Here is a 21,181-nt window from a genome sequence, read left to right as displayed (position 1 = left end):
TTCCCTGGTACTAATAGATTTCTATTTAATCTGTACACTTCACTTACAAGCATGTCAGTTGCATATTAAATTAAAGTGATGCAAGAAAAACTTACAGCATCTGCTATTCCCAGGTGCTAACAGATAGATTTTTTTAATTAATCACTGCACTTCACGTCCTAGCATGTCATCTTGAAAGTAAATTAAAGTGATGCAAGAGAAGCTTACAGCATCTCATAGTCCAAGGTGCTAAAAGATAGTTTTTTGATGAATCACTGCACTTCACATTCAGGCATGTGAGTTGGAGAGTAAATGAAAGTGATGCAAAAAAAACTTACAGCAACTGCTATTCCCAGGTGCTAACAGATAGTTTTTTTTATTAATCACTGCACTTCACATTTGAGAATGTCAGCTTGAAAGTAAATTAAAGTGATGCAAGAAAAGCTTACAGCACATGGTATTCCTAGGTAGGGTCCCACCTCAGTACTATCCAGGCACAAACTTGCTTAGCTTCCAAGTTCAGATGAGATTGGAGGCGTGCTGAAGCTGGTATGGCCGTAAACCTTAAACACTTACTCAAATTGCCTAATCATAGAAAATATGATCAAAGACCAATCTGACATTTTTTTTTATTAATCCCTGCACTTGACATTCTAGAATGTTATCTTGAAAGTAAATTAAAATGATGCAATAAAAGCTTACAACATCTGGTATTCGGAGGCACTAACAGACAGTTTTTTTATTAATCACTGCACTTCACATTCAAGCATGTCAGTTGGAGAGTAAATTAAAGTGATGCAATAAAAACTTACAGCATCTGCTATTCCCAGGTGCTAACAGATAGTTTGATTTAATTATTCACTGCACTTCAAATTTGAGCTTGATAGCTTGAACATAAATTTAAGGGATGCAATAAAATCTTACAGCACCTGCTATTCCCTGGTACTAATAGATTTCTATTTAATCTGTACACTTCACTTACAAGCATGTCAGTTGCATATTAAATTAAAGTGATGCAAGAAAAACTTACAGCAACTGCTATTCCCAGGTGCTAACAGATAGTTTTTTTTATTAATCACTGCACTTCACATTTGAGAATGTCAGCTTGAAAGTAAATTAAAGTGATGCAAGAAAAGCTTACAGCACATGGTATTCCTAGGTAGGGTCCCACCTCAGTACTATCCAGGCACAAACTTGCTTAGCTTCCAAGTTCAGATGAGATTGGAGGCGTGCTGAAGCTGGTATGGCCGTAAACCTTAAACACTTACTCAAATTGCATAATCATAGAAAATATGATCAAAGACCAATCTGACATTTTTTTTTATTAATCCCTGCACTTGACATTCTAGAATGTTATCTTGAAAGTAAATTAAAATGATGCAATAAAAGCTTACAACATCTGGTATTCGGAGGCACTAACAGACAGTTTTTTTATTAATCACTGCACTTCACATTCAAGCATGTCAGTTGGAGAGTAAATTAAAGTGATGCAATAAAAACTTACAGCATCTGCTATTCCCAGGTGCTAACAGATAGTTTGATTTAATTATTCACTGCACTTCAAATTTGAGCTTGATAGCTTGAACATAAATTTAAGGGATGCAATAAAATCTTACAGCACCTGCTATTCCCTGGTACTAATAGATTTCTATTTAATCTGTACACTTCACTTACAAGCATGTCAGTTGCATATTAAATTAAAGTGATGCAAGAAAAACTTACAGCATCTGCTATTCCCAGGTGCTAACAGATAGATTTTTTTAATTAATCACTGCACTTCACGTCCTAGCATGTCATCTTGAAAGTAAATTAAAGTGATGCAAGAGAAGCTTACAGCATCTCATAGTCCAAGGTGCTAAAAGATAGTTTTTTGATGAATCACTGCACTTCACATTCAGGCATGTGAGTTGGAGAGTAAATGAAAGTGATGCAAAAAAAACTTACAGCAACTGCTATTCCCAGGTGCTAACAGATAGTTTTTTTTATTAATCACTGCACTTCACATTTGAGAATGTCAGCTTGAAAGTAAATTAAAGTGATGCAAGAAAAGCTTACAGCACATGGTATTCCTAGGTAGGGTCCCACCTCAGTACTATCCAGGCACAAACTTGCTTAGCTTCCAAGTTCAGATGAGATTGGAGGCGTGCTGAAGCTGGTATGGCCGTAAACCTTAAACACTTACTCAAATTGCCTAATCATAGAAAATATGATCAAAGACCAATCTGACATTTTTTTTTATTAATCCCTGCACTTGACATTCTAGAATGTTATCTTGAAAGTAAATTAAAATGATGCAATAAAAGCTTACAACATCTGGTATTCGGAGGCACTAACAGACAGTTTTTTTATTAATCACTGCACTTCACATTCAAGCATGTCAGTTGGAGAGTAAATTAAAGTGATGCAATAAAAACTTACAGCATCTGCTATTCCCAGGTGCTAACAGATAGTTTTTTTTATTAATCACTGCACTTCACATTTGAGAATGTCAGCTTGAAAGTAAATTAAAGTGATGCAAGAAAAGCTTACAGCACATGGTATTCCTAGGTAGGGTCCCACCTCAGTACTATCCAGGCACAAACTTGCTTAGCTTCCAAGTTCAGATGAGATTGGAGGCGTGCTGAAGCTGGTATGGACGTAAACCTTACACACTTACTCAAATTGCATAATCATAGAAAATATGATCAAAGACCAATCTGACATTTTTTTTTATTAATCCCTGCACTTGACATTCTAGAATGTTATCTTGAAAGTAAATTAAAATGATGCAATAAAAGCTTACAACATCTGGTATTCGGAGGCACTAACAGACAGTTTTTTTATTAATCACTGCACTTCACATTCAAGCATGTCAGTTGGAGAGTAAATTAAAGTGATGCAATAAAAACTTACAGCATCTGCTATTCCCAGGTGCTAACAGATAGTTTGATTTAATTATTCACTGCACTTCAAATTTGAGCTTGATAGCTTGAACATAAATTTAAGGGATGCAATAAAATCTTACAGCACCTGCTATTCCCTGGTACTAATAGATTTCTATTTAATCTGTACACTTCACTTACAAGCATGTCAGTTGCATATTAAATTAAAGTGATGCAAGAAAAACTTACAGCATCTGCTATTCCCAGGTGCTAACAGATAGATTTTTTTAATTAATCACTGCACTTCACGTCCTAGCATGTCATCTTGAAAGTAAATTAAAGTGATGCAAGAGAAGCTTACAGCATCTCATAGTCCAAGGTGCTAAAAGATAGTTTTTTGATGAATCACTGCACTTCACATTCAGGCATGTGAGTTGGAGAGTAAATGAAAGTGATGCAAAAAAAACTTACAGCAACTGCTATTCCCAGGTGCTAACAGATAGTTTTTTTTATTAATCACTGCACTTCACATTTGAGAATGTCAGCTTGAAAGTAAATTAAAGTGATGCAAGAAAAGCTTACAGCACATGGTATTCCTAGGTAGGGTCCCACCTCAGTACTATCCAGGCACAAACTTGCTTAGCTTCCAAGTTCAGATGAGATTGGAGGCGTGCTGAAGCTGGTATGGCCGTAAACCTTAAACACTTACTCAAATTGCCTAATCATAGAAAATATGATCAAAGACCAATCTGACATTTTTTTTTATTAATCCCTGCACTTGACATTCTAGAATGTTATCTTGAAAGTAAATTAAAATGATGCAATAAAAGCTTACAACATCTGGTATTCGGAGGCACTAACAGACAGTTTTTTTATTAATCACTGCACTTCACATTCAAGCATGTCAGTTGGAGAGTAAATTAAAGTGATGCAATAAAAACTTACAGCATCTGCTATTCCCAGGTGCTAACAGATAGTTTGATTTAATTATTCACTGCACTTCAAATTTGAGCTTGATAGCTTGAACATAAATTTAAGGGATGCAATAAAATCTTACAGCACCTGCTATTCCCTGGTACTAATAGATTTCTATTTAATCTGTACACTTCACTTACAAGCATGTCAGTTGCATATTAAATTAAAGTGATGCAAGAAAAACTTACAGCATCTGCTATTCCCAGGTGCTAACAGATAGATTTTTTTAATTAATCACTGCACTTCACGTCCTAGCATGTCATCTTGAAAGTAAATTAAAGTGATGCAAGAGAAGCTTACAGCATCTCATAGTCCAAGGTGCTAAAAGATAGTTTTTTGATGAATCACTGCACTTCACATTCAGGCATGTGAGTTGGAGAGTAAATGAAAGTGATGCAAAAAAAACTTACAGCAACTGCTATTCCCAGGTGCTAACAGATAGTTTTTTTTATTAATCACTGCACTTCACATTTGAGAATGTCAGCTTGAAAGTAAATTAAAGTGATGCAAGAAAAGCTTACAGCACATGGTATTCCTAGGTAGGGTCCCACCTCAGTACTATCCAGGCACAAACTTGCTTAGCTTCCAAGTTCAGATGAGATTGGAGGCGTGCTGAAGCTGGTATGGCCGTAAACCTTAAACACTTACTCAAATTGCCTAATCATAGAAAATATGATCAAAGACCAATCTGACATTTTTTTTTATTAATCCCTGCACTTGACATTCTAGAATGTTATCTTGAAAGTAAATTAAAATGATGCAATAAAAGCTTACAACATCTGGTATTCGGAGGCACTAACAGACAGTTTTTTTATTAATCACTGCACTTCACATTCAAGCATGTCAGTTGGAGAGTAAATTAAAGTGATGCAATAAAAACTTACAGCATCTGCTATTCCCAGGTGCTAACAGATAGTTTGATTTAATTATTCACTGCACTTCAAATTTGAGCTTGATAGCTTGAACATAAATTTAAGGGATGCAATAAAATCTTACAGCACCTGCTATTCCCTGGTACTAATAGATTTCTATTTAATCTGTACACTTCACTTACAAGCATGTCAGTTGCATATTAAATTAAAGTGATGCAAGAAAAACTTACAGCATCTGCTATTCCCAGGTGCTAACAGATAGGTTTTTTTAATTAATCACTGCACTTCACATCCTAGCATGTCATCTTGAAAGTAAATTAAAGTGATGCAAGAGAAGCTTACAGCATCTCATAGTCCAAGGTGCTAAAAGATAGTTTTTTGATGAATCACTGCACTTCACATTCAGGCATGTGAGTTGGAGAGTAAATGAAAGTGATGCAAAAAAAACTTACAGCACCTGCTATTCCCAGGTGCTAACAGATAGTTTTTTTTATTAATCACTGCACTTTACATTTGAGAATGTCAGCTTGAAAGTAAATTAAAGTGATGCAAGAAAAGCTTACAGCACATGGTATTCCTAGGTAGGGTCCCACCTCAGTACTATCCAGGCACAAGCTTGCTTAGCTTCCAAGTTCAGATGAGATTGGAGGCGTGCTGAAGCTGGTATGGACGTAAACCTTAAACACTTACTCAAATTGCATAATCATAGAAAATATGATCAAAGACCAATCTGACATTTTTTTTATTAATCCCTGCACTTGACATTCTAGAATATTATCTTGAAAGTAAATTAAAATGATGCAAAAAAAGCTTACAACATCTGTTATTCGGAGGCACTAACAGACAGTTTTTTTATTAATCACTGCACTTCACATTCAAGCATGTCAGTTGGAGAGTAAATTAAAGTGATGCAATAAAAACTTACAGCATCTGCTATTCCCAGGTGCTAACAGATAGTTTGATTTAATTATTCACTGCACTTCAAATTTGAGCTTGATAGCTTGAACATAAATTTAAGGGATGCAATAAAATCTTACAGCACCTGCTATTCCCTGGTACTAATAGATTTCTATTTAATCTGTACACTTCACTTACAAGCATGTCAGTTGCATATTAAATTAAAGTGATGCAAGAAAAACTTACAGCATCTGCTATTCCCAGGTGCTAACAGATAGTTTTTTTTAATTAATCACTGCACTTCACATCCTAGCATGTCATCTTGAAAGTAAATTAAAGTGATACAAGAGAAGCTTACAGCATCTCATAGTCCAAGGTGCTAAAAGATAGTTTTTTGATGAATCACTGCACTTCACATTCAGGCATGTGAGTTGGAGAGTAAATGAAAGTGATGCAAAAAAAACTTACAGCACCTGCTATTCCCAGGTGCTAACAGATAGTTTTTTTTATTAATCACTGCACTTCACATTTGAGAATGTCAGCTTGAAAGTAAATTAAAGTGATGCAAGAAAAGTTTACAGCACATGGTATTCCTAGGTAGGGTCCCACCTCAATACTATCCAGGCACAAACTTGCTTAGCTTCCAAGTTCAGATGAGATTGGAGGCGTGCTGAAGCTGGTATGGACGTAAACCTTACACACTTACTCAAATTGCATAATCATAGAAAATATGATCAAAGACCAATCTGACATTTTTTTTTATTAATCCCTGCACTTGACATTCTAGAATGTTATCTTGAAAGTAAATTAAAATGATGCAATAAAAGCTTACAACATCTGGTATTCGGAGGCACTAACAGACAGTTTTTTTATTAATCACTGCACTTCACATTCAAGCATGTCAGTTGGAGAGTAAATTAAAGTGATGCAATAAAAACTTACAGCATCTGCTATTCCCAGGTGCTAACAGATAGTTTGATTTAATTATTCACTGCACTTCAAATTTGAGCTTGATAGCTTGAACATAAATTTAAGGGATGCAATAAAATCTTACAGCACCTGCTATTCCCTGGTACTAATAGATTTCTATTTAATCTGTACACTTCACTTACAAGCATTTCAGTTGCATATTAAATTAAAGTGATGCAAGAAAAACTTACAGCATCTGCTATTCCCAGGTGCTAACAGATAGTTTTTTTTAATTAATCACTGCACTTCACATCCTAGCATGTCATCTTGAAAGTAAATTAAAGTGATGCAAGAGAAGCTTACAGCATCTCATAGTCCAAGGTGCTAAAAGATAGTTTTTTGATGAATCACTGCACTTCACATTCAGGCATGTGAGTTGGAGAGTAAATAAAAGTGATGCAAAAAAAACTTACAGCACCTGCTATTCCCAGGTGCTAACAGATAGTTTTTTTTATTAATCACTGCACTTCACATTTGAGCATGTCAGCTTGAAAGTAAATTAAAGTGATGCAAGAAAAGCTTACAGCACATGGTATTCCTAGGTAGGGTCCCACCTCAGTACTATCCAGGCACGAACTTGCTTAGCTTCCAAGTTCAGATGAGATTGGAGGCGTGCTGAAGCTGGTATGGCCGTAAACCTTAAACACTTACTCAAATTGCCTAATCATAAAAAATATGATCAAAGACCAATCTGACATTTTTTTTTATTAATCCCTGCACTTGACATGCTAGAATGTTATCTTGAAAGTAAATTAAAATGATGCAATAAAAGCTTACAACATCTGGTATTCGGAGGCACTAACAGACAGTTTTTTTATTAATCACTGCACTTCACATTCAAGCATGTCAGTTGGAGAGTAAATTAAAGTGATGCAATAAAAACTTACAGCATCTGCTATTCCCAGGTGCTAACAGATAGTTTGATTTAATTATTCACTGCACTTCAAATTTGAGCTTGATAGCTTGAACATAAATTTAAGGGATGCAATAAAATCTTACAGCACCTGCTATTCCCTGGTACTAATAGATTTCTATTTAATCTGTACACTTCACTTACAAGCATGTCAGTTGCATATTAAATTAAAGTGATGCAAGAAAAACTTACAGCATCTGCTATTCCCAGGTGCTAACAGATAGTTTTTTTTAATTAATCACTGCACTTCACATCCTAGCATGTCATCTTGAAAGTAAATTAAAGTGATACAAGAGAAGCTTACAGCATCTCATAGTCCAAGGTGCTAAAAGATAGTTTTTTGATGAATCACTGCACTTCACATTCAGGCATGTGAGTTGGAGAGTAAATGAAAGTGATGCAAAAAAAACTTACAGCACCTGCTATTCCCAGGTGCTAACAGATAGTTTTTTTTATTAATCACTGCACTTCACATTTGAGAATGTCAGCTTGAAAGTAAATTAAAGTGATGCAAGAAAAGTTTACAGCACATGGTATTCCTAGGTAGGGTCCCACCTCAATACTATCCAGGCACAAACTTGCTTAGCTTCCAAGTTCAGATGAGATTGGAGGCGTGCTGAAGCTGGTATGGACGTAAACCTTACACACTTACTCAAATTGCATAATCATAGAAAATATGATCAAAGACCAATCTGACATTTTTTTTTATTAATCCCTGCACTTGACATTCTAGAATGTTATCTTGAAAGTAAATTAAAATGATGCAATAAAAGCTTACAACATCTGGTATTCGGAGGCACTAACAGACAGTTTTTTTATTAATCACTGCACTTCACATTCAAGCATGTCAGTTGGAGAGTAAATTAAAGTGATGCAATAAAAACTTACAGCATCTGCTATTCCCAGGTGCTAACAGATAGTTTGATTTAATTATTCACTGCACTTCAAATTTGAGCTTGATAGCTTGAACATAAATTTAAGGGATGCAATAAAATCTTACAGCACCTGCTATTCCCTGGTACTAATAGATTTCTATTTAATCTGTACACTTCACTTACAAGCATGTCAGTTGCATATTAAATTAAAGTGATGCAAGAAAAACTTACAGCATCTGCTATTCCCAGGTGCTAACAGATAGTTTTTTTTAATTAATCACTGCACTTCACATCCTAGCATGTCATCTTGAAAGTAAATTAAAGTGATGCAAGAGAAGCTTACAGCATCTCATAGTCCAAGGTGCTAAAAGATAGTTTTTTGATGAATCACTGCACTTCACATTCAGGCATGTGAGTTGGAGAGTAAATAAAAGTGATGCAAAAAAAACTTACAGCACCTGCTATTCCCAGGTGCTAACAGATAGTTTTTTTTATTAATCACTGCACTTCACATTTGAGAATGTCAGCTTGAAAGTAAATTAAAGTGATGCAAGAAAAGCTTACAGCACATGGTATTCCTAGGTAGGGTCCCACCTCAGTACTATCCAGGCACAAACTTGCTTAGCTTCCAAGTTCAGATGAGATTGGAGGCGTGCTGAAGCTGGTATGGACATAAACCTTAAACACTTACTCAAATTGCATAATCATAGAAAATATGATCAAAGACCAATCTGACATTTTTTTTTTATTAATCCCTGCACTTGACATTCTAGAATGTTATCTTGAAAGTAAATTAAAATGATGCAATAAAAGCTTACAACATCTGGTATTCGGAGGCACTAACAGACAGTTTTTTTATTAATCACTGCACTTCACATTCAAGCATGTCAGTTGGAGAGTAAATTAAAGTGATGCAATAAAAACTTACAGCATCTGCTATTCCCAGGTGCTAACAGATAGTTTGATTTAATTATTCACTGCACTTCAAATTTGAGCTTGATAGCTTGAACATAAATTTAAGGGATGCAATAAAATCTTACAGCACCTGCTATTCCCTGGTACTAATAGATTTCTATTTAATCTGTACACTTCACTTACAAGCATGTCAGTTGCATATTAAATTAAAGTGATGCAAGAAAAACTTACAGCAACTGCTATTCCCAGGTGCTAACAGATAGTTTTTTTTATTAATCACTGCACTTCACATTTGAGAATGTCAGCTTGAAAGTAAATTAAAGTGATGCAAGAAAAGCTTACAGCACATGGTATTCCTAGGTAGGGTCCCACCTCAGTACTATCCAGGCACAAACTTGCTTAGCTTCCAAGTTCAGATGAGATTGGAGGCGTGCTGAAGCTGGTATGGCCGTAAACCTTAAACACTTACTCAAATTGCATAATCATAGAAAATATGATCAAAGACCAATCTGACATTTTTTTTTATTAATCCCTGCACTTGACATTCTAGAATGTTATCTTGAAAGTAAATTAAAATGATGCAATAAAAGCTTACAACATCTGGTATTCGGAGGCACTAACAGACAGTTTTTTTATTAATCACTGCACTTCACATTCAAGCATGTCAGTTGGAGAGTAAATTAAAGTGATGCAATAAAAACTTACAGCATCTGCTATTCCCAGGTGCTAACAGATAGTTTGATTTAATTATTCACTGCACTTCAAATTTGAGCTTGATAGCTTGAACATAAATTTAAGGGATGCAATAAAATCTTACAGCACCTGCTATTCCCTGGTACTAATAGATTTCTATTTAATCTGTACACTTCACTTACAAGCATGTCAGTTGCATATTAAATTAAAGTGATGCAAGAAAAACTTACAGCATCTGCTATTCCCAGGTGCTAACAGATAGATTTTTTTAATTAATCACTGCACTTCACGTCCTAGCATGTCATCTTGAAAGTAAATTAAAGTGATGCAAGAGAAGCTTACAGCATCTCATAGTCCAAGGTGCTAAAAGATAGTTTTTTGATGAATCACTGCACTTCACATTCAGGCATGTGAGTTGGAGAGTAAATGAAAGTGATGCAAAAAAAACTTACAGCAACTGCTATTCCCAGGTGCTAACAGATAGTTTTTTTTATTAATCACTGCACTTCACATTTGAGAATGTCAGCTTGAAAGTAAATTAAAGTGATGCAAGAAAAGCTTACAGCACATGGTATTCCTAGGTAGGGTCCCACCTCAGTACTATCCAGGCACAAACTTGCTTAGCTTCCAAGTTCAGATGAGATTGGAGGCGTGCTGAAGCTGGTATGGCCGTAAACCTTAAACACTTACTCAAATTGCCTAATCATAGAAAATATGATCAAAGACCAATCTGACATTTTTTTTTATTAATCCCTGCACTTGACATTCTAGAATGTTATCTTGAAAGTAAATTAAAATGATGCAATAAAAGCTTACAACATCTGGTATTCGGAGGCACTAACAGACAGTTTTTTTATTAATCACTGCACTTCACATTCAAGCATGTCAGTTGGAGAGTAAATTAAAGTGATGCAATAAAAACTTACAGCATCTGCTATTCCCAGGTGCTAACAGATAGTTTTTTTTATTAATCACTGCACTTCACATTTGAGCATGTCAGCTTGAAAGTAAATTAAAGTGATGCAAGAAAAGCTTACAGCACATGGTATTCCTAGGTAGGGTCCCACCTCAGTACTATCCAGGCACAAGCTTGCTTAGCTTCCAAGTTCAGATGAGATTGGAGGCGTGCTGAAGCTGGTATGGACGTAAACCTTAAACACTTACTCAAATTGCATAATCATAGAAAATATGATCAAAGACCAATCTGACCTTTTTTTTTATTAATCCCTGCACTTGACATTCTAGAATGTTATCTTGAAAGTAAATTAAAATGATGCAATAAAAGCTTACAACATCTGGTATTCGGAGGCACTAACAGACAGTTTTTTTATTAATCACTGCACTTCACATTCAAGCATGTCAGTTGGAGAGTAAATTAAAGTGATGCAATAAAAACTTACAGCATCTGCTATTCCCAGGTGCTAACAGATAGTTTGATTTAATTATTCACTGCACTTCAAATTTGAGCTTGATAGCTTGAACATAAATTTAAGGGATGCAATAAAATCTTACAGCACCTGCTATTCCCTGGTACTAATAGATTTCTATTTAATCTGTACACTTCACTTACAAGCATGTCAGTTGCATATTAAATTAAAGTGATGCAAGAAAAACTTACAGCAACTGCTATTCCCAGGTGCTAACAGATAGTTTTTTTTATTAATCACTGCACTTCACATTTGAGAATGTCAGCTTGAAAGTAAATTAAAGTGATGCAAGAAAAGCTTACAGCACATGGTATTCCTAGGTAGGGTCCCACCTCAGTACTATCCAGGCACAAACTTGCTTAGCTTCCAAGTTCAGATGAGATTGGAGGCGTGCTGAAGCTGGTATGGCCGTAAACCTTAAACACTTACTCAAATTGCATAATCATAGAAAATATGATCAAAGACCAATCTGACATTTTTTTTTATTAATCCCTGCACTTGACATTCTAGAATGTTATCTTGAAAGTAAATTAAAATGATGCAATAAAAGCTTACAACATCTGGTATTCGGAGGCACTAACAGACAGTTTTTTTATTAATCACTGCACTTCACATTCAAGCATGTCAGTTGGAGAGTAAATTAAAGTGATGCAATAAAAACTTACAGCATCTGCTATTCCCAGGTGCTAACAGATAGTTTGATTTAATTATTCACTGCACTTCAAATTTGAGCTTGATAGCTTGAACATAAATTTAAGGGATGCAATAAAATCTTACAGCACCTGCTATTCCCTGGTACTAATAGATTTCTATTTAATCTGTACACTTCACTTACAAGCATGTCAGTTGCATATTAAATTAAAGTGATGCAAGAAAAACTTACAGCATCTGCTATTCCCAGGTGCTAACAGATAGATTTTTTTAATTAATCACTGCACTTCACGTCCTAGCATGTCATCTTGAAAGTAAATTAAAGTGATGCAAGAGAAGCTTACAGCATCTCATAGTCCAAGGTGCTAAAAGATAGTTTTTTGATGAATCACTGCACTTCACATTCAGGCATGTGAGTTGGAGAGTAAATGAAAGTGATGCAAAAAAAACTTACAGCAACTGCTATTCCCAGGTGCTAACAGATAGTTTTTTTTATTAATCACTGCACTTCACATTTGAGAATGTCAGCTTGAAAGTAAATTAAAGTGATGCAAGAAAAGCTTACAGCACATGGTATTCCTAGGTAGGGTCCCACCTCAGTACTATCCAGGCACAAACTTGCTTAGCTTCCAAGTTCAGATGAGATTGGAGGCGTGCTGAAGCTGGTATGGCCGTAAACCTTAAACACTTACTCAAATTGCCTAATCATAGAAAATATGATCAAAGACCAATCTGACATTTTTTTTTATTAATCCCTGCACTTGACATTCTAGAATGTTATCTTGAAAGTAAATTAAAATGATGCAATAAAAGCTTACAACATCTGGTATTCGGAGGCACTAACAGACAGTTTTTTTATTAATCACTGCACTTCACATTCAAGCATGTCAGTTGGAGAGTAAATTAAAGTGATGCAATAAAAACTTACAGCATCTGCTATTCCCAGGTGCTAACAGATAGTTTTTTTTATTAATCACTGCACTTCACATTTGAGAATGTCAGCTTGAAAGTAAATTAAAGTGATGCAAGAAAAGCTTACAGCACATGGTATTCCTAGGTAGGGTCCCACCTCAGTACTATCCAGGCACAAACTTGCTTAGCTTCCAAGTTCAGATGAGATTGGAGGCGTGCTGAAGCTGGTATGGACGTAAACCTTACACACTTACTCAAATTGCATAATCATAGAAAATATGATCAAAGACCAATCTGACATTTTTTTTTATTAATCCCTGCACTTGACATTCTAGAATGTTATCTTGAAAGTAAATTAAAATGATGCAATAAAAGCTTACAACATCTGGTATTCGGAGGCACTAACAGACAGTTTTTTTATTAATCACTGCACTTCACATTCAAGCATGTCAGTTGGAGAGTAAATTAAAGTGATGCAATAAAAACTTACAGCATCTGCTATTCCCAGGTGCTAACAGATAGTTTGATTTAATTATTCACTGCACTTCAAATTTGAGCTTGATAGCTTGAACATAAATTTAAGGGATGCAATAAAATCTTACAGCACCTGCTATTCCCTGGTACTAATAGATTTCTATTTAATCTGTACACTTCACTTACAAGCATGTCAGTTGCATATTAAATTAAAGTGATGCAAGAAAAACTTACAGCATCTGCTATTCCCAGGTGCTAACAGATAGATTTTTTTAATTAATCACTGCACTTCACGTCCTAGCATGTCATCTTGAAAGTAAATTAAAGTGATGCAAGAGAAGCTTACAGCATCTCATAGTCCAAGGTGCTAAAAGATAGTTTTTTGATGAATCACTGCACTTCACATTCAGGCATGTGAGTTGGAGAGTAAATGAAAGTGATGCAAAAAAAACTTACAGCAACTGCTATTCCCAGGTGCTAACAGATAGTTTTTTTTATTAATCACTGCACTTCACATTTGAGAATGTCAGCTTGAAAGTAAATTAAAGTGATGCAAGAAAAGCTTACAGCACATGGTATTCCTAGGTAGGGTCCCACCTCAGTACTATCCAGGCACAAACTTGCTTAGCTTCCAAGTTCAGATGAGATTGGAGGCGTGCTGAAGCTGGTATGGCCGTAAACCTTAAACACTTACTCAAATTGCCTAATCATAGAAAATATGATCAAAGACCAATCTGACATTTTTTTTTATTAATCCCTGCACTTGACATTCTAGAATGTTATCTTGAAAGTAAATTAAAATGATGCAATAAAAGCTTACAACATCTGGTATTCGGAGGCACTAACAGACAGTTTTTTTATTAATCACTGCACTTCACATTCAAGCATGTCAGTTGGAGAGTAAATTAAAGTGATGCAATAAAAACTTACAGCATCTGCTATTCCCAGGTGCTAACAGATAGTTTGATTTAATTATTCACTGCACTTCAAATTTGAGCTTGATAGCTTGAACATAAATTTAAGGGATGCAATAAAATCTTACAGCACCTGCTATTCCCTGGTACTAATAGATTTCTATTTAATCTGTACACTTCACTTACAAGCATGTCAGTTGCATATTAAATTAAAGTGATGCAAGAAAAACTTACAGCATCTGCTATTCCCAGGTGCTAACAGATAGGTTTTTTTAATTAATCACTGCACTTCACATCCTAGCATGTCATCTTGAAAGTAAATTAAAGTGATGCAAGAGAAGCTTACAGCATCTCATAGTCCAAGGTGCTAAAAGATAGTTTTTTGATGAATCACTGCACTTCACATTCAGGCATGTGAGTTGGAGAGTAAATGAAAGTGATGCAAAAAAAACTTACAGCACCTGCTATTCCCAGGTGCTAACAGATAGTTTTTTTTATTAATCACTGCACTTTACATTTGAGAATGTCAGCTTGAAAGTAAATTAAAGTGATGCAAGAAAAGCTTACAGCACATGGTATTCCTAGGTAGGGTCCCACCTCAGTACTATCCAGGCACAAGCTTGCTTAGCTTCCAAGTTCAGATGAGATTGGAGGCGTGCTGAAGCTGGTATGGACGTAAACCTTAAACACTTACTCAAATTGCATAATCATAGAAAATATGATCAAAGACCAATCTGACATTTTTTTTATTAATCCCTGCACTTGACATTCTAGAATATTATCTTGAAAGTAAATTAAAATGATGCAAAAAAAGCTTACAACATCTGTTATTCGGAGGCACTAACAGACAGTTTTTTTATTAATCACTGCACTTCACATTCAAGCATGTCAGTTGGAGAGTAAATTAAAGTGATGCAATAAAAACTTACAGCATCTGCTATTCCCAGGTGCTAACAGATAGTTTGATTTAATTATTCACTGCACTTCAAATTTGAGCTTGATAGCTTGAACATAAATTTAAGGGATGCAATAAAATCTTACAGCACCTGCTATTCCCTGGTACTAATAGATTTCTATTTAATCTGTACACTTCACTTACAAGCATGTCATTTGCATATTAAATTAAAGTGATGCAAGAAAAACTTACAGCATCTGCTATTCCCAGGTGCTAACAGATAGGTTTTTTTAATTAATCACTGCACTTCACATCCTAGCATGTCATCTTGAAAGTAAATTAATGTGATGCAAGAGAAGCTTACAGCAGTTCGTAGTCCAAGGTGCTAAAAGATAGTTTTTTGATGAATCACTGCACTTCACATTCAGGCATGTGAGTTGGAGAGTAAATGAAAGTGATGCAAAAAAAACTTACAGCATCTGCTATTCCCAGGTGCTAACAGATAGGTTTTTTATTAATCACTGCACTTCACATTTGAGCATGTCAGCTTGAAAGTAAATTAAAGTGATGCAAGAAAAGCTTACAGCACATGGTATTCCTAGGTAGGGTCCCACCTCAGTACTATCCAGGCACAAACTTGCTTAGCTTCCAAGTTCAGATGAGATTGGAGGCGTGCTGAAGCTGGCATGGACGCAAACCTTAAACACTTACTCAAATTGCATAATCATAGAAAATATGATCAAAGACCAATCTGACATTTTTTTTATTAATCCCTGCACTTGACATTCTAGAATGTTATCTTGAAAGTAAATTAAAATGATGCAATAAAAGCTTACAACATCTGGTATTCGGAGGCACTAACAGACAGTTTTTTTATTAATCACTGCACTTCACATTCAAGCATGTCAGTTGGAGAGTAAATTAAAGTGATGCAATAAAAACTTACAGCATCTGCTATTCCCAGGTGCTAACAGATAGTTTGATTTAATTATTCACTGCACTTCAAATTTGAGCTTGATAGCTTGAACATAAATTTAAGGGATGCAATAAAATCTTACAGCACCTGCTATTCCCTGGTACTAATAGATTTCTATTTAATCTGTACACTTCACTTACAAGCATGTCAGTTGCATATTAAATTAAAGTGATGCAAGAAAAACTTACAGCATCTGCTATTCCCAGGTGCTAACAGATAGGTTTTTTTAATTAATCACTGCACTTCACATCCTAGCATGTCATCTTGAAAGTAAATTAAAGTGATGCAAGAGAAGCTTACAGCATCTCATAGTCCAAGGTGCTAAAAGATAGTTTTTTGATGAATCACTGCACTTCACATTCAGGCATGTGAGTTGGAGAGTAAATGAAAGTGATGCAAAAAAAACTTACAGCACCTGCTATTCCCAGGTGCTAACAGATAGTTTTTTTTATTAATCACTGCACTTTACATTTGAGAATGTCAGCTTGAAAGTAAATTAAAGTGATGCAAGAAAAGCTTACAGCACATGGTATTCCTAGGTAGGGTCCCACCTCAGTACTATCCAGGCACAAGCTTGCTTAGCTTCCAAGTTCAGATGAGATTGGAGGCGTGCTGAAGCTGGTATGGACGTAAACCTTAAACACTTACTCAAATTGCATAATCATAGAAAATATGATCAAAGACCAATCTGACATTTTTTTTATTAATCCCTGCACTTGACATTCTAGAATATTATCTTGAAAGTAAATTAAAATGATGCAAAAAAAGCTTACAACATCTGTTATTCGGAGGCACTAACAGACAGTTTTTTTATTAATCACTGCACTTCACATTCAAGCATGTCAGTTGGAGAGTAAATTAAAGTGATGCAATAAAAACTTACAGCATCTGCTATTCCCAGGTGCTAACAGATAGTTTGATTTAATTATTCACTGCACTTCAAATTTGAGCTTGATAGCTTGAACATAAATTTAAGGGATGCAATAAAATCTTACAGCACCTGCTATTCCCTGGTACTAATAGATTTCTATTTAATCTGTACACTTCACTTACAAGCATGTCATTTGCATATTAAATTAAAGTGATGCAAGAAAAACTTACAGCATCTGCTATTCCCAGGTGCTAACAGATAGGTTTTTTTAATTAATCACTGCACTTCACATCCTAGCATGTCATCTTGAAAGTAAATTAATGTGATGCAAGAGAAGCTTACAGCAGTTCGTAGTCCAAGGTGCTAAAAGATAGTTTTTTGATGAATCACTGCACTTCACATTCAGGCATGTGAGTTGGAGAGTAAATGAAAGTGATGCAAAAAAAACTTACAGCATCTGCTATTCCCAGGTGCTAACAGATAGGTTTTTTATTAATCACTGCACTTCACATTTGAGCATGTCAGCTTGAAAGTAAATTAAAGTGATGCAAGAAAAGCTTACAGCACATGGTATTCCTAGGTAGGGTCCCACCTCAGTACTATCCAGGCACAAACTTGCTTAGCTTCCAAGTTCAGATGAGATTGGAGGCGTGCTGAAGCTGGCATGGACGCAAACCTTAAACACTTACTCAAATTGCATAATCATAGAAAATATGATCAAAGACCAATCTGACATTTTTTTTATTAATCCCTGCACTTGACATTCTAGAATGTTATCTTGAAAGTAAATTAAAATGATGCAATAAAAGCTTACAACATCTGGTATTCGGAGGCACTAACAGACAGTTTTTTTATTAATCACTGCACTTCACATTCAAGCATGTCAGTTGGAGAGTAAATTAAAGTGATGCAATAAAAACTTACAGCATCTGCTATTCCCAGGTGCTAACAGATAGTTTGATTTAATTATTCACTGCACTTCAAATTTGAGCTTGATAGCTTGAACATAAATTTAAGGGATGCAATAAAATCTTACAGCACCTGCTATTCCCTGGTACTAATAGATTTCTATTTAATCTGTACACTTCACTTACAAACATGTCAGTTGCATATTAAATTAAAGTGATGCAAGAAAAACTTACAGCATCTGCTATTCCCAGGTGCTAACAGATAGATTTTTTTAATTAATCACTGCACTTCACCTCCTAGCATGTCATCTTGAAAGTAAATTAAAGTGATGCAAGAGAAGCTTACAGCATCTCATAGTCCAAGGTGCTAAAAGATAGTTTTTTGATGAATCACTGCACTTCACATTCAGGCATGTGAGTTGGAGAGTAAATGAAAGTGATGCAAAAAAAACTTACAGCAACTGCTATTCCCAGGTGCTAACAGATAGTTTTTTTTATTAATCACTGCACTTCACATTTGAGAATGTCAGCTTGAAAGTAAATTAAAGTGATGCAAGAAAAGCTTACAGCACATGGTATTCCTAGGTAGGGTCCCACCTCAGTACTATCCAGGCACAAGCTTGCTTAGCTTCCAAGTTCAGATGAGATTGGAGGCATGCTGAAGCTGGTATGGACGTAAACCTTAAACACTTACTCAAATTGCATAATCATAGAAAATATGATCAAAGACCAATCTGACATTTTTTTTATTAATCCCTGCACTTGACATTCTAGAATGTTATCTTGAAAGTAAATTAAAATGATGCAATAAAAGCTTACAACATCTGGTATTCGGAGGCACTAACAGACAGTTTTTTTATTAATCACTGCACTTCACATTCAAGCATGTCAGTTGGAGAGTAAATTAAAGTGATGCAATAAAAACTTACAGCATCTGCTATTCCCAGGTGCTAACAGATAGTTTGATTTAATTATTCACTGCACTTCAAATTTGAGCTTGATAGCTTGAACATAAATTTAAGGGATGCAATAAAATCTTACAGCACCTGCTATTCCCTGGTACTAATAGATTTCTATTTAATCTGTACACTTCACTTACAAGCATGTCATTTGCATATTAAATTAAAGTGATGCAAGAAAAACTTACAGCATCTGCTATTCCCAGGTGCTAACAGATAGTTTTTTTTAATTAATCACTGCACTTCACATCCTAGCATGTCATCTTGACAGTAAATTAATGTGATGCAAGAGAAGCTTACAGCAGTTCGTAGTCCAAGGTGCTAAAAGATAGTTTTTTGATGAATCACTGCACTTCACATTCAGGCATGTGAGTTGGAGAGTAAATGAAAGTGATGCAAAAAAAACTTACAGCATCTGCTATTCCCAGGTGCTAACAGATAGGTTTTTTATTAATCACTGCACTTCACATTTGAGCATGTCAGCTTGAAAGTAAATTAAAGTGATGCAAGAAAAGCTTACAGCACATGGTATTCCTAGGTAGGGTCCCACCTCAGTACTATCCAGGCACAAACTTGCTTAGCTTCCAAGTTCAGATGAGATTGGAGGCGTGCTGAAGCTGGTATGGACGTAAACCTTAAACACTTACTCAAATTGCATAATCATAGAAAATATGATCAAAGACCAATCTGACATTTTTTTTTATTAATCCCTGCACTTGACATTCTAGAATGTTATCTTGAAAGTAAATTAAAATGATGCAAAAAAAGCTTACAACATCTGGTATTCGGAGGCACTAACAGACAGTTTTTTTATTAATCACTGCACTTCACATTCAAGCATGTCAGTTGGAGAGTAAATTAAAGTGATGCAATAAAAACTTACAGCATCTGCTATTCCCAGGTACTAATAGATTTCTATTTAATCTGTACACTTCACTTACAAGCATGTCAGTTGCATATTAAATTAAAGTGATGCAAGAAAAACTTACAGCATCTGCTATTCCCAGGTGCTAACAGATAGTTTTTTTTAATTAATCACTGCACTTCACATCCTAGCATGTCATCTTGAAAGTAAATTAATGTGATGCAAGAGAAGCTTACAGCAGCTCGTAGTCCAAGGTGCTAAAAGATAGTTTTTTGATGAATCACTGCACTTCACATTCAGGCATGTGAGTTGGAGAGTAAATGAAAGTGATGCAAAAAAAACTTACAGCATCTGCTATTCCCAGGTGCTAACAGATAGTTTTTTTTATTAATCACTGCACTTCACATTTGAGCATGTCAGCTTGAAAGTAAATTAAAGTGATGCAAGAAAAGCTTACAGCACATGGTATTCCTAGGTAGGGTCCCACCTCAGTACTATCCAGGCACAAGCTTGCTTAGCTTCCAAGTTCAGATGAGATTGGAGGCGTGCTGAAGCTGGTATGGACGTAAACCTTAAACACTTACTCAAATTGCATAATCATAGAAAATATGATCAAAGACCAATCTGACCTTTTTTTTTATTAATCCCTGCACTTGACATTCTAGAATGTTATCTTGAAAGTAAATTAAAATGATGCAATAAAAGCTTACAACATCTGGTATTCGGAGGCACTAACAGACAGTTTTTTTATTAATCACTGCACTTCACATTCAAGCATGTCAGTTGGAGAGTAAATTAAAGTGATGCAATAAAAACTTACAGCATCTGCTATTCCCAGGTGCTAACAGATAGTTTGATTTAATTATTCACTGCACTTCAAATTTGAGCTTGATAGCTTGAACATAAATTTAAGGGATGCAATAAAATCTTACAGCACCTGCTATTCCCTGGTACTAATAGATTTCTATTTAATCTGTACACTTCACTTACAAGCATGTCAGTTGCATATTAAATTAAAGTGATGCAAGAAAAACTTACAGCATCTGCTATTCCCAGGTGCTAACAGATAGGTTTTTTTAATTAATCACTGCACTTCACATCCTAGCATGTCATCTTGAAAGTAAATTAAAGTGATGCAAGAGAAGCTTACAGCATCTCATAGTCCAAGGTGCTAAAAGATAGTTTTTTGATGAATCACTGCACTTCACATTCAGGCATGTGAGTTGGAGAGTAAATGAAAGTGATGCAAAAAAAACTTACAGCACCTGCTATTCCCAGGTGCTAACAGATAGTTTTTTTTTATTAATCACTGCACTTCACATTTGAGAATGTCAGCTTGAAAGTAAATTAAAGTGATGCAAGAAAAGCTTACAGCACATG

The 21,181-nt window shown here is 35.4% G+C and overlaps 20 pseudogenes; all 20 read right to left on the bottom strand.

Moving 5' to 3' along the window:
* Nucleotides 1–421: 421 nt before the first annotated feature.
* LOC145645242 (5S ribosomal RNA) lies at nucleotides 422–542 on the bottom strand (annotated as a pseudogene).
* Nucleotides 543–1,113: 571 nt separating this feature from the next.
* LOC145645241 (5S ribosomal RNA) lies at nucleotides 1,114–1,234 on the bottom strand (annotated as a pseudogene).
* A 793-nt stretch (nucleotides 1,235–2,027) lies between these two features.
* Nucleotides 2,028–2,148, bottom strand: LOC145645240 (5S ribosomal RNA; annotated as a pseudogene).
* A 353-nt stretch (nucleotides 2,149–2,501) lies between these two features.
* Nucleotides 2,502–2,622, bottom strand: LOC145646081 (5S ribosomal RNA; annotated as a pseudogene).
* A 793-nt stretch (nucleotides 2,623–3,415) lies between these two features.
* LOC145645239 (5S ribosomal RNA) lies at nucleotides 3,416–3,536 on the bottom strand (annotated as a pseudogene).
* Nucleotides 3,537–4,329: 793 nt separating this feature from the next.
* Nucleotides 4,330–4,450, bottom strand: LOC145645238 (5S ribosomal RNA; annotated as a pseudogene).
* A 793-nt stretch (nucleotides 4,451–5,243) lies between these two features.
* LOC145645563 (5S ribosomal RNA) lies at nucleotides 5,244–5,364 on the bottom strand (annotated as a pseudogene).
* A 1,706-nt stretch (nucleotides 5,365–7,070) lies between these two features.
* Nucleotides 7,071–7,191, bottom strand: LOC145645469 (5S ribosomal RNA; annotated as a pseudogene).
* A 2,400-nt stretch (nucleotides 7,192–9,591) lies between these two features.
* LOC145645236 (5S ribosomal RNA) lies at nucleotides 9,592–9,712 on the bottom strand (annotated as a pseudogene).
* A 793-nt stretch (nucleotides 9,713–10,505) lies between these two features.
* Nucleotides 10,506–10,626, bottom strand: LOC145645235 (5S ribosomal RNA; annotated as a pseudogene).
* Nucleotides 10,627–10,979: 353 nt separating this feature from the next.
* On the bottom strand, nucleotides 10,980–11,100 carry LOC145645561 (5S ribosomal RNA; annotated as a pseudogene).
* A 571-nt stretch (nucleotides 11,101–11,671) lies between these two features.
* On the bottom strand, nucleotides 11,672–11,792 carry LOC145645234 (5S ribosomal RNA; annotated as a pseudogene).
* Nucleotides 11,793–12,585: 793 nt separating this feature from the next.
* LOC145645233 (5S ribosomal RNA) lies at nucleotides 12,586–12,706 on the bottom strand (annotated as a pseudogene).
* Nucleotides 12,707–13,059: 353 nt separating this feature from the next.
* Nucleotides 13,060–13,180, bottom strand: LOC145646080 (5S ribosomal RNA; annotated as a pseudogene).
* A 793-nt stretch (nucleotides 13,181–13,973) lies between these two features.
* LOC145645232 (5S ribosomal RNA) lies at nucleotides 13,974–14,094 on the bottom strand (annotated as a pseudogene).
* A 793-nt stretch (nucleotides 14,095–14,887) lies between these two features.
* Nucleotides 14,888–15,008, bottom strand: LOC145645560 (5S ribosomal RNA; annotated as a pseudogene).
* Nucleotides 15,009–16,712: 1,704 nt separating this feature from the next.
* Nucleotides 16,713–16,833, bottom strand: LOC145645559 (5S ribosomal RNA; annotated as a pseudogene).
* Nucleotides 16,834–18,537: 1,704 nt separating this feature from the next.
* LOC145645887 (5S ribosomal RNA) lies at nucleotides 18,538–18,658 on the bottom strand (annotated as a pseudogene).
* A 791-nt stretch (nucleotides 18,659–19,449) lies between these two features.
* Nucleotides 19,450–19,570, bottom strand: LOC145646079 (5S ribosomal RNA; annotated as a pseudogene).
* A 681-nt stretch (nucleotides 19,571–20,251) lies between these two features.
* LOC145645558 (5S ribosomal RNA) lies at nucleotides 20,252–20,372 on the bottom strand (annotated as a pseudogene).
* Nucleotides 20,373–21,181: the final 809 nt, after the last annotated feature.

Source organism: Electrophorus electricus, chromosome 13, assembly GCF_041902795.1.
Source record: "Electrophorus electricus isolate QZ-2024a chromosome 13, ASM4190279v1, whole genome shotgun sequence".
Taxonomy (NCBI): Eukaryota; Metazoa; Chordata; class Actinopteri; order Gymnotiformes; family Gymnotidae; genus Electrophorus; species Electrophorus electricus.
The sequence above is the reverse complement of the archived record's forward strand: the minus strand, read 5'-3'. Positions and strand labels throughout refer to the sequence as shown.